This window comes from Erinaceus europaeus, chromosome 3, assembly GCF_950295315.1.
Source record: "Erinaceus europaeus chromosome 3, mEriEur2.1, whole genome shotgun sequence".
Taxonomy (NCBI): domain Eukaryota; kingdom Metazoa; phylum Chordata; class Mammalia; order Eulipotyphla; family Erinaceidae; genus Erinaceus; species Erinaceus europaeus.
Window position 1 is genome coordinate 114,887,295 of NC_080164.1, and position 12,667 is coordinate 114,899,961.

Consider the following 12,667-nt stretch of genomic DNA (forward strand, 5'->3'; position numbering starts at 1 on the left):
TAGGACAGAGAGAAATGGAAAGAGGAGGGGAAGACAGAGAGGAAGAGAGAAAGATAGGCACCTGCAGACCTGCTTCACCGCTTGTGAAACAACTCCCCTGCAGGTGGGGAGCCCAGGGCTGGAACCAGGATCCTTATGCCAGTCCTTGCGCTTTGCGCCACATGCGCTTAACCCACTGCGTTACTGCCCGACTCCCAATGCTGTCTTGAGTTCATTCCCAGGCACCACAGAAAGATACTAAAGAAATAATATGTAAAAACAGTATGTAATCACAGACTACATCCTGTAATAGAGAAGAAGAAATTGCTATCAAGGACATGTATTTGATCAATTAGCAAAAGTGATAATGACTGGTAGGTAACAGTGATATACCAGTGTTAAACTTTAGGAAAGACTTCTGGATGCTATGTAAGAGACGATCCTCACTCTGCAGTAATCCACACTAAAATACTTACAACTAAAGGGCTATTATATTATTCGGTCTAACTCTCAAACGTGTGTGTGCATTTATAAAGCCGTAGGGAAACACTCATTCACAAAGTGAACAATCGAGCATTATGATAAAAGCTTGGTAACAGGTATGCCTAGATAATGAGTACATGGATTTTTTTATTTGTAACACTCCTGCAATTTGGAAATGATTTTTTTTTAAAAAAACTCTATTATGATCAAAATCTAATATGCTATTTTTCTCTACAATTCTGTTATTTCTATAGTTTATACATAACTGAACAGGACCAGTATCAATCAGTCCTCCAGTTAGAAACTTAACAGTTTTACCTTAATTACCCAGTGGTTCAACTTCCTTCTTTTCCTTCAGTTTTTTTTCTCTCTCTCTTTTTTTTTTTAACCAGAACAGTGACCAGCTCTGCCATATGGTGGTCCGGGGAATTGAACCTAGGACTTTGGCATGAGACTTTCTTTGCAAAACCGTTATCTATCCCCACCCTGTCCTTACCTCACACATGAAGGTGTAGGGGGAGGCTATCCTGACAGTTTTTATTTTTCCAGTCTTCCCTCCAATCATGATTTACTGGTTCAGGATTTACCTAAGTATTTGATGTCTCTCATTTGATTTGTTTCATCTATTGACCACTCTTACTTCAGAATTTTCTCTAAACTATTCTATATACTGCTACCAAGTGCCCTTCCTCAAGTCCAGTGGGGACATGTTACTCTGGATTTCTCAATGGTTTTACATATAGATAGGAAAGAAGTTGCTGGATCAACATGGATGACAAGAGATAACTTCCCTAGTGGGGAGCCCACCTTACTACCTTACTTACCTTCAACCTTACGTTCAACCACCTTACCTGGTTGAAGCTCTGGCACCACTTGGAAGTATTAAGAGACTGGGAGAAGCTCCATTGACAGTACAGCAGGGCTGTGGTGTCTCCCCACCCCTTCCCTTCCCCACCCCCCACATCTAGAACTAACAGAATGAAGATACAGAGTTGAATCTCATATGAGCAAGACGACTGCAGAGCAAAGCAAAATTCCTCTGCAGTGATGAACCACACAACTTGGGATCTCAAGAAGCGAATTGGCAAACATGATCACTCACAGCGCACACAGCTTAAACTGCAAATTTAAATTGTGAAACTCTGCAGGATCTTCCTGAACCCAATCTTCAACAAATGTATTCAGCAATATATTCAGTCTCATACATAAATGACATTGGATGGATACATCATTAAAAGGCAGGAAAAGGTAGAAAGCAAGAGAGAAAGGAAAGAAGTAGAATGGAAGACAGGAAAAAAAAAAGTAGGGAGTAGGGCGGTAGCACAGAGGCTTAAGCACACATGGCGCGAAGTGCAAGGACCTGCGGAGGGACCCTGGTTCGAGCCCCACTGCTCCCTACCTGCTGGGGAGTTGCTTCACAAGCAGTCAAGTAGGTCTGCAGGTGTCTATCTTTCTCTCCCCCTCTGTTTTCCCTTCCTCTCTCCATTTCTCTCTGATCTCTCCAACAATGACGACATCAATAACAACAATAATAACTACAGCAAGGGTACCGAAAGCAAATAAATAGATATTTTAAAAGTCTTTAAAATAAAAAAGTAGAAAAGGAAGAAAGAATTGAAGAGGGACTTGAGAGGAAATGAGAAAAGAAAGTCTCTTCTCTGAAATTTCACTTGAGAGGAAATGAGAAAAGAAAGTTTCTTCTCTGAAATTTCACAGAAAAGTAGAGATGTTTCTAACAGTAAAACATCAATATGCTAAGAATTAAACAGCCCTCTCTCAACTGAAAAAAGCTTTGTAGTCTTTCCCAATCTCTACTCCATTAAGAAGTTCTAAATTGTTATCATAACAAAACTCAGTCCAATAATAACTTCTAGCTACTATCCAATTCCCTCTGGAAATTTTTCTTCTAGTTTTCATGTGGTTTCTCTTGAGACAAGAATAATTTCCAATTTCACTGGGCAGACAACAAAAAGAAATAAATGCATAAGGTGGATTCCTACCAGAAAAAAATGCTTTGGAATCTTTTTTAAAGGTCATTATTATTGTGAAAAACACACTGGAAGAAAAAAGATAACAAAAGGTAATCTATACTCTAAAAGAGTAAGATATAAGCAGTTATAATGTCTGCTGTGTGAAATAATCTTTTAAAAAAATCATACTGAGGCTGTGTGGCGGTGCAGCCAGTAGAGTGCATATGTTACCATGCAGAAAGACCTGGGTTTGCTCTCTACAAAGAAGGGAGAGAAGAGAAGAGTACTCCTGAAATCTTGTCACAACACTGCAAACCAGTGTGAAATAAATAAAGAAGAAATTAATGAAAAAGATTTTCACCTCCTGCCAGTATCAGGAGATGACCCTAATGCTTGGCTGCAGTAGAGACAATCAGGTCAGGGGTCACTGAAGCAAAACTACAGATCTTTATCAGAAGGAAGCTTTCCCTCATAAAGGAACATTTCAACATATTATTGCAGAGGCTCTATCATAGAATTTGTGTTTCTTCTGTGTATGTGTGTGTACTTCCCTTTATCTCCCCTATTTTGTTTTTCATTTCCTGTGCCTAATAAAGAATGGGCCTTGTTCAATGAATTCACTTTTCTTTTTCTTTTCTTCTTCTTTTTTTTTTTTTAACCAGAGCACTGACTGTTCAGCTCTGACTCATAGTGGTGCAGGGGATTGAACCTGGGACTTTGGAGCCTCAGGCATGAGAGTCTGTTTGCATAGCCATTATGCTATCTACCCTCCACCTTGTTTTTGTTTTTTGTTTTTTTACTTTCCCTTTTGTTGTCCTTGTTTTTTATTGTTGTTGTAGTTATTATTGTTGTCATTTTTGCTGTTGTCGGATAGGACAGAGAGAGATGGAGACAGGAGGGGAAGACAGAGAGACGGAGAGAAAGACACCTACAGACCTGCTTCACTGCCTGTGAAGGGACTTCCCTGCAGGTGGGGAGCTAAGGGCTTGAACCGGGGTCCTTCGGCCGGTCATTGCGCTTCTTGCCATGTGCGCTTAACCTACTGAGCTACTGCCTGACTCCCTGAATTCAGTTCTATAATGTCTCAGCCATATGCAGTCCACCCCCTCCCCAGAAATAACAGCCAACATAATAATATTAATAGCAGTAAACACTGTTCTCTAGGATCCTACATTTATTCTATTCTGTATTCTTCCTAACAGCCCTGTGTGGCTGATTCTAGAATAACACTCATTTTATGATACTCTTAAGAGAAAGAACTTGGCCAGTGTCTCAGGACAAAGGCATTGCACAAACCTAGGAGACTGGACTGAGGATTCGGGGCACTGACATGTTCTGATCTCCTAGGTCTTTAATACTTCAAGAACGACTATGAAATATGACATTTGAATTTAGATTTGAAAAAAAGCAGACATAGTAAATATTCACTGTAATGAATAAATACTCATTCCATTAAACAAGCCGATCAAAAAATGGCCAGAGCTATCTCCCAGCCTATCAGTCTTTAAGGGTGATGATAAGCTGCTTTCTTAGGCTGTTCTAAGTGGCCAGTCATTAACACACCTGAGGATGCCTTTCAATTTAAAATTCTGTATAGGAGCTGAAGCAGCAGTAGACTCCAAAGCTTACACACACAGAGGCCCGCGGTTCAACCGTTGGTATTGTCTATGCCCAGCAGTGCTCTGGCCTCTCTCATTCTCTCCCTCTCCAATCTCTTTCTTTCAAGAAATAAATACACCTTTTAAAAAATTCTATGGGCCAGCAACAAAACTTTCTTGGACAGTGTGCTTGCTTTGTTATGCACACAACCCAGGTTCAAGACAGCCCCGCTCCCCAGTACTGAAGGAAGCTTTGGTGCTGTGGTATCTATTTCTGCATCTACATCTTGGGGCAAGGGAGGTGCGGGGGAGGTGGTACAAGGGTGGGGCCAGCCTAGAGTGAAGCCCCAGTGACAACTGAAAAATAATTATTTATAAAGTTTCTGTTACGCTACATCTTGCTAAGAAGCAAAACAGGAAAGTACAAGGAAAATATGTTGACTTCCTAGTAAATTACCTTCTATTCAGTGTAAATTGATAAACTTTACAACCTAGTAAAAAGTAAAATCCCATCATTTCTAACAGTGAGATGTTCAATGTCAAATAAAATGTATGATCTAAATTAAACAGCCACTTACACAATTCAATCTTGTAATAAGACACTTGAAAAAAAAATATTCACACTATTCTAAAGGAGTAGTTTAAAATAAGCCTTTCTCCTTTATCCCCACACCCTCTCCAACATTTGTTGTGACTGTCCTTTCTGATGTATGACATTCTCATTGTTGGTGGGGATATAAATTGGTCCAACTCCAGTTGATAGCAGTCTGAGGAACTCCGAAAAGGCTAGAAGTGGACCTTCCCTAAGACCCTGCAATTCTTCTCCTGGGGATATATCCTAAGGAACCAAACATAGCCATCCAAAAAGATCTGTGTATACCTATGTTCATAGCAGCATAGTTTGGAGCAGCCAAAACCTGGAAGCAACCCAGATAGATATCCAACAACAGATGAGTGACTTGAGTAAGTTGTTGTATCGGGAGGAATAGGTAGCATAATGGTTATGCAAAGAGACTTTCATGCCTGAGGCTCCAAAGCCCTAGGTTCAATTCCCTACATCGCCATAAACTAGATGAGCAGTGCTCTAAGCGAAAAAGAAATAATAACAAAGTTGTGGGGTATATTCACAGTGGAATACTACTCAGCTATTAAAAATGGTGAATTCACCTTCTTCACCTCATTTTGGATGGAGCTTGAAGGAATCATGTTGAGTGAGATCAGCCACAAAGAGGATAACTATGGGATGATCTCACTCATGGGCAAAATGTAAGATCCGAGACAGGACATAAGAATACAAAGGAGGAGGGAGTCGGGCTGTAGTGCAGCGGGCTAAGCGCAGGTGGCGCAAAGCACAAAGACCGGCATAAGGATCCCGGTTCGAACCCCGGCTCCCCACCTGCAGGGGAGTCACTTCACAGGCGGTGAAGCAGGTCTGCAGGTGTCTATCTTTCTCTCCTCCTCTCTGTCTTCCCCTCCCTCTCTCCATTTCTCTCTGTCCTATCCAACAACGACAACAACAATAATAACTACAACAATAAAACAACAAGGGCAACAAAAGGGAATAAATAAATAAAATAAATATTAAAAAATTTTAAAAAAAAAGAATACAAAGGAGGAAACACAAAGTGAAACTTGTACTGGACTGACTTATTAAACCAAAAAAAAAAGGACTCTAGGGAAGGAGAATGGGGCATGGGGGATTAGAGGTCCTCATACATGATGAGAGAAAAGGACCTAATCTGGGAACAGGAGATGAGAGTGTTCTGCTGACACCTGTCGCGGTGAGATGAGAAAATGTACCCATATGTCAGTGGCTCTATGGTAAACATTAACCTCCAAATAAAAATAAATAAACCAAAATGGGCTTTACTTAGTAAGGCTAAGATTGCCTCAGGCTGGGAGTCGGCGGTAGCGCAGCAGGTTAAGCACAAAGTGCAAGGACCGGCATAAAGATCCCAGTTCAAGCCCCCGGCTCCCCACCTGCAGGGGAGTCACTTCACAGGCGGTGAAGCAAGTCTGCAGGTGTCTATCTTTCTCTGTCTCTCTGTCTTCCCCTCCTCTCTCTATTTCTCTCTGTCCTATCCAACAACAATGACATCAATAACAACAACAATAAAACAAGGGCAACAAAACAGAAAATAAATAAATATAAAAATGAAAAGAAATTATTGGGGGGGGGGGTTGGTGGTGGCACACTGGGCTAAGCGCACATAGTAGAGAAGTGCAGAGACCTATGCAAGGATACCGGTTCGAGTCCCTAGCTCCCCACCTGCAGAAGAGACGCTTCACAAGGGGTGAAGCAGGTCTGCAGATGTCTATCTTTCTCTCCCCCTCCTCTTTCTATCTCTCCCTCCTCTCTCAATTTCTCTTTGATCTATCCAATAAAATGGAAAGAAATAGCACCATGAACAGTGGATTCATAGTGCCAGCACTGAGTCCTAGTGATAACCCTAGAAGTAAAAGAAAAAAAAAATACCTTTTTGAGGGGGTGAGGGGGAAGGTTATGTCTTGGTATTTTAATGAGGAACAGCAGGGTGATAACTCAGCAAAGTGAAAAGTCAGGTACCGCTTGGGGCAAATGTTTTATTTTTCCTCTTTTGTTAAGGATAGGATATTTTCTAACTACAAAGCTATAGGGCACGAGCTGATATGTTTCTGTGTAGTGTTTTTTTTATATTTTTATTTATTTATTTATTTTATTTGATAAGCCAGAGATAAACTGAGAGGAGACAGCAAGGGAGAAAGAAAGAGAGAGAGACATCTGCAGACATGCTAAGCTTACCTTTTGCAAATGGTGGTGGGGGGCTTAAATCTGGGCCCTTGTATAGAGTACTGTGTGTGCTCAACCAGGTGCACCACTAGCAGCCCCTCCATCATAAAATTCAAAACTAAAATGTCTTGGTAGGGGAGACAGCATAAAGGTTATGCAAAGAGACTTTCATGCCTGAGGCTCTTAAGTCCCAGATTCAATTCCCTGTACCAACATAAAGCAGAGCTAAGCAGCGTTCTAGAAAAAAAAATTTTTTTTGAATAATATTAACTTCCCTATCTCCCACTTGGCATATTTCAAGTTAACACTGGCTTATAACATTATAAAACTGAGGGGCAGCCAAGTGGTAGCACACAATGTGTATAGTTCTCTCTCCTGGAGTATGGGATGAACCAAATCACTCGCCTCTTTTTTTTTTTTTAAATCAGAGCACAGATCAGATCTGGTTTTATAATGGTAGTGGTGATGGGGTGGAACCTGGGACCTTGGAGCCTTAGGCATGAAAGTCTCTTTGCATAACCATTATGCTGTCTACCCCTGGCCTAAATCACTCACTTCTAATGAACTGTGTAGGGAAAAACTGTAGGCACATAATTTGCAAGACTGCATTAACAGGAACAAAAGGCTCATAAAATGGAGTAGGCTACTGGCCAACAGCCAGTGTGAGGAACAAGGTCCTTCAGCAAACATCAGTGAGGAACTAGCAATGCTACCAAAAATCATGTGAGTGAACTGGAAGCAGGTTACTCCCCCAGGACCTAGAGATGAGGCCCAGCTATGATTGACATGAGGAACACAACTTTAAGGAAGACCTTGAGCCAGAGGACCCAGCTAGACTATTACTATTACTTATTTTAGTATGGAACAAGGGTTGAAAAGCAGGGCATTGTAGCTGAGCAATATAGCTAGCATCCTCTTGGGTCTAATTTTTTCGATAGAGGAAAGATGAGGCAGAGAAAACAGAGGATGAAGACATATCCATGGTGCTCCCACCAACAGGGAGACCCAAGACTTTCTGTATGGTAAGGCACATGCATACTACCCACTGAGCTATCTCTTAGTCCCCACACTGAGATTCTTGTTTAACAACAACAACAAAGGAAGAAAAAAAGGTGAGAAATTGCTTACTGTTAAGTCACAAAGTTTTGGAGTGACTTGTTCTGTGGTGTTTTGAGATGAACTGTGTCCCCCTCAAAATTCTTATGGTGAAGTAGTCCCTTAGTAAGCACCTGAGAATGGCACATGGTTCTGGAAACTGAATTTGCTGGGGTGGGTCGAAAGAAAGAAGGAAAGAAAGAAAGAAAGAAAGAAAGAAAGAAAGAAAGAAAGAAAGAAAGAAAGAAGAGAGAGAGAAAGAGAGAGAGGAAGGAAGGAAGGGAGGAAGGAAAGGAAGGAAGGAAGGCAGGAAGAGAGAGAGAGGAGGAAAGAAAGAAAGAAAGAAAGAAAGAAAGAAAGAAAGAAAGAAAGAAAGAAAGAAAGAAAGGAGAAAGGAAGGAAGGAAGGAAGGAAGGAAGGAAGGAAGGGAGGGAGGGAGGGAAGACCTATAAACTCAACTAGAAGTCACCTTCCAGTAGCAACAAGACAATGTAAAATGCTAGAATTGACACAACGGTACTCTCCAGTGCTTCACAATACAGTTCACCATTCAGACTAGTCCCTTCCTAGAAGAGCAGGACAGCAGATGCCACTAAAGCTTGCCTGCTCAGTGGCAGCACATCACTTCCAAGCACTAGGCCCTGGGTTCAATCTCTGAGGTCACAAGAGCGCCAAGTACAGGAGAGACACCAACATTGGTGGATTGGAGTGGTTTGATCTCTTCCCCTCATAAACAACAAATAAGCAAAACATGAGCAGGTACAGTTACAGATATTTAACAGTAGAGTATTTGATCAAGGCTCAAGTCCCAATGACGGGGGGGGGGGGGGAGTGGTCTGGGAGGTAGTACAGTGGATAAAGCATTGGACTCTCAAGAATGAGGTCCAGAGTTCAGTCCCTGGCATCACATGTACCTGGGTGGCTGTCGCTATCCAATAAATAAATAAATACAATTTTTAAAAGGGGGGAGTTTTCTTCTATGTAGTAAAAGTAGGGCCATGGTAATAGCTCAGTGGAAAACTCATTTATGGCATTAAAGCCAGAGCTGAAATTAAGAATCAATCATTCTAACAGGTCCTTCTTTGATGTAGAAAGCTAGACAGTGTCCACAAAAAGAGGCCTGCCCATGTTTTCCCGCAGTCAGTGGGGAAGAGATTAACACCTATCCCTCCAGAGTCACAGCTCAGTGGTCCAGCTACAATTCAGGATATGACACAGGCTGACATGCTTTTGTCTTGGCCTCTTGGTTCCATGTACAAAACAATTCTGACACTGACCTGATTCTCTTTTCTGGACTGTCATGAACCTGCGAAGAAACAGTAAGAGTAGCAGGCACTTTCTTTCTGAAGCAGATGTGAAGTATTATACCTGTGGGAAAAGAAACAAGGAAAACCCAGTTAATGTTTAGAGTATGTTTTAGCACCATGAATTATTCTAGTTTTTTAAAAAAAAATCTTATTGGGAAATAATGGCATACAGGACTGTTGTTGACACATGGAATCTCATCTCCGTTTCATAGGTGTCACACCACACCCATGACCCAAGTCCCTCTTCACCACCATGTAGTGGAACACACACACACACACACACACACACACACACACACACACAACCTTGGTCCAGGGTCCTTTGCTGCAATACACTGTCTTTATTTGTTTCTTGTATAAAGATAGCCAGAAATCAAGACAGAAGGGGGTGATAAAGAGGCAGACACCTGCAATGCTGCTTTACCACCCCTGCAGGTCGGAAGTGGGGGCTCGAAGGCAAAGGCTGATAGAGAGAGAAAGAGGGACTGGGTGGTGGCGCACCTAGTTGAGCCCATGTGTTATAGTGTGCGAGGACCCAGGTTTGAGCCCCTTCCTTCCCTACAATCAGCAGTTGTTGTTTCTGTCCTTCATAATGTAATTATTTGTTTTATTAAAGATTCCACTGCTTTTCTAGTGAGACCTCTTTATCACACCAAAGTAAAAGAGTCTGGAGTGGGTGGGTGGGGAGAATACAGGTCCAAGAAGGATGACAGAGGACCTAGTGGGGGTTGTATTGTTATAAGGGAAACTGGGGAATGTTATGCATGTACAAACTATTGTATTTACTGTTGAATGTAAAACATTAATTCCCCAATAAAGGAACTTAAAAAATATATAGTGAGAGGGGGTGGTGGTGGTGCACCTGGTGAGCACACAAGTTATCAGGGGCAAGGACCTAGCAGTTCAAGCTCTCAGTCTCCACCTGCAGGAAAGGAAGCATAATGAGTAGTGATGCAGGTCTGCAGGTGTCTGTCTTTCATTCTCTACCTCCCCTCCCTGCTCAATTTATCTCTGGTTATCAAATAAAATAAACTAAATATTTTTAATAAAAGAGAGGCTAGGGTAGTGGCTCAGCAGTACAGTGCATGTTATACATGCCCAAAGCCCTGGGCCCTGTCAAAGACACCACATTAAAACAAAGACAGGATAAAATAAATAGAACATTGTAAATAATAAAGAAGTGTTTTGGCTTCTCTGTTACTAAAAAAATAATAATAAGGAACAAATAAAGTCTTTTAAAAATATTTTCTCTCTTAAAATTTTGTTTATTGGAGGGTCCAGGGTGTGGTGCACCTGGTTGAGCACACATGTTACAGTGTGCAAGGACCCAGGTTCAAGTCCCTGGCCCCCACCTACAAGGAGAATACTTTGCAAGTGGTGAAGCAGTGCTGCAGGTGTCTCTCTGTCTCTCTCTCTCTCTCTCTCTCTTTATCATCCCCTTCCTTCTTGATTTCTGGCAGCCTCTATTTAATAAATAAAGATAAACAAAAAATTAAAATTCTGTTTATTGGACAGAGAAATTGATAGGGAATGGGAAGACAGAGAGGGAGATACCTGCAGCACTGTTTCACTGCTTGTAAAACTTTCCGCCTCAAGGTAGGGACCAGAGGCTTGGACTCAGATCCTTGTGCATATTTGCTCTACCAAGCACACCCAACCCCAAATAAAGTTATTTAAAGCTGGGCTCTATAGCTCATTTGGTTCTGCTTCTTCACTTCCAGTGGGGAACTGAGACCAGGAAAATTACACACACACACACACACACACACACACACACACACACACAGAGAGAGAGAGAGAGAGAGAGAGAAGAGGGAATGTGTATGTGTTAGAGAGAAAGCTCACTAAGGAGGAAGGCAGCCTTTCCAGGCAGCCACACAGAAATGCTAAGGCACTGCGACGGGAACTGAGGAAGAAATGAAGTGCTGTGGTATCAGGCAGTGGCACACCTAGTTGAGCACATATATTTCCATGTCCAAGAACCCAGGTTCAAGCCCCTACTTCCCATCTCGGGGTGGGGGGGGGTGTGAAGCTTCACAAGTGGTAAAGCAAATTTGCAGATGTCCATCTTTCTCCCTTTTTATCTCCCTTCCCATCTTAATTTCTCTCTGTGCTATCAAACAAAAAATAAAATAAAAATTTTTTAAGGGGGGGAATCACTAGGAACAGTGGGTTTGTAGTATCAGCAAAGCCCCAGCAATGACTTCGGTGACAATTTTTTAAAAAGTTGATCATAGCAATTAAAGTGCATGTGTATTAAAACCCAGAAAACAAAAGACGATGAGGAAGAAGAGGAGGAAGAGGAGAAAGAGGAGGAGGAGGAAGAGGGGGAGGAGATAGAGGAGAAGAAGAATTAACATAGAATATTTCAACATTTCTATTTACCTTTCAGTATTTCTATGAGACCCAGGCTCCAGTCTTCCCTGTTTCCAACTAACTCCCCAAACACCCCTAATTCAAACATGAGGGGCATAAACTAATTTCCATAGACCTTTTAACTTAAGACATTGTTAGAGTAGATTCACCTTTTAGCAACATTCTACTTCTCTGATCAACGGTTTGTGTCATATACTTGTTAATCTCTTTGATCACATTTGTTCAAACATAATCAGTAATATAGCTTTCAAATATATGGCTTTGCTATCTATCTCACTTATTTTATAAGAACCCATCAAGCTACCCATCTAGCAGAAGAAAAGTTGCTCTATAAAAATCTGTTAGGTGGTTTCTCAGACAAATCTTGAATCATCTTCCCCTACCACTCGTTCAGTTACTCAATTAGGTGGGAGAGTTTACAGCAAGATAACTAATGAAATACTCTCAGGCTAGGAATTCAAGGTGATGGTAGAAGAAATGATGTATGTCTCCTAAACTGTGACTTCAGAACATGTCTTTTTTTTTTTTTTAAGTTTAAGTTATTTGTGGCATGCTTTAAATTCAAAGAAAAAAAAAAATCAGGATATCCAGGTACCTATCAACTAAAGTAAGAATCCAAATACACATCATTGTAACCTGCTGGCATATTCCTACTACACATCCTACTTCCCTCACGTCCTCTGTCCCCTGTAACTGCTACCCCATAATTTCATGTTCCTCATCCTTTTGCTTTATAAAAAGTAAACCACTTATACACATATCCCTCATCAGCATGATTGACTATGCTTGTTTTGGGGTTTTGTAAAATTAGTATTAAGTAACTCCTGTCTCCCAGGGTTAGGTTTTTTTTTTTTTTTTTTTTTTTTCACTCACTGTTACATTTTCAAGATTCATCCTTGTTGTTTCAGGAACACACAGCTCATTTTCATTGCAGAATAATTCTGCACTGTGTAAATACATCGTAACTGACTAGTCCACTTTCTGTATCATCACATCACGTCTTCTCTTTGGGGTTGTATACTTTGCTTTGCGGTGTGAACATTACTGTCACACAAGTTATCATACACATCATCCGTTCCACGTGCATCC

General features: G+C 41.2%; 1 protein-coding gene across 4 annotated transcripts in view; it reads right to left on the minus strand.

Moving 5' to 3' along the window:
• Positions 1-12,667, minus strand: part of WDFY3 (WD repeat and FYVE domain containing 3) — a 291,982-nt gene that overhangs the window by 242,321 nt on the left and 36,994 nt on the right. For all 4 annotated transcript variants that reach the window (XM_060187747.1, XM_060187746.1, XM_016189049.2 and 1 more), the window contains exon 2: positions 9,173-9,263. The gene's annotated coding sequence lies outside the window, so the exon portion shown is untranslated. The remainder of the gene's footprint in view (positions 1-9,172; positions 9,264-12,667) is intronic.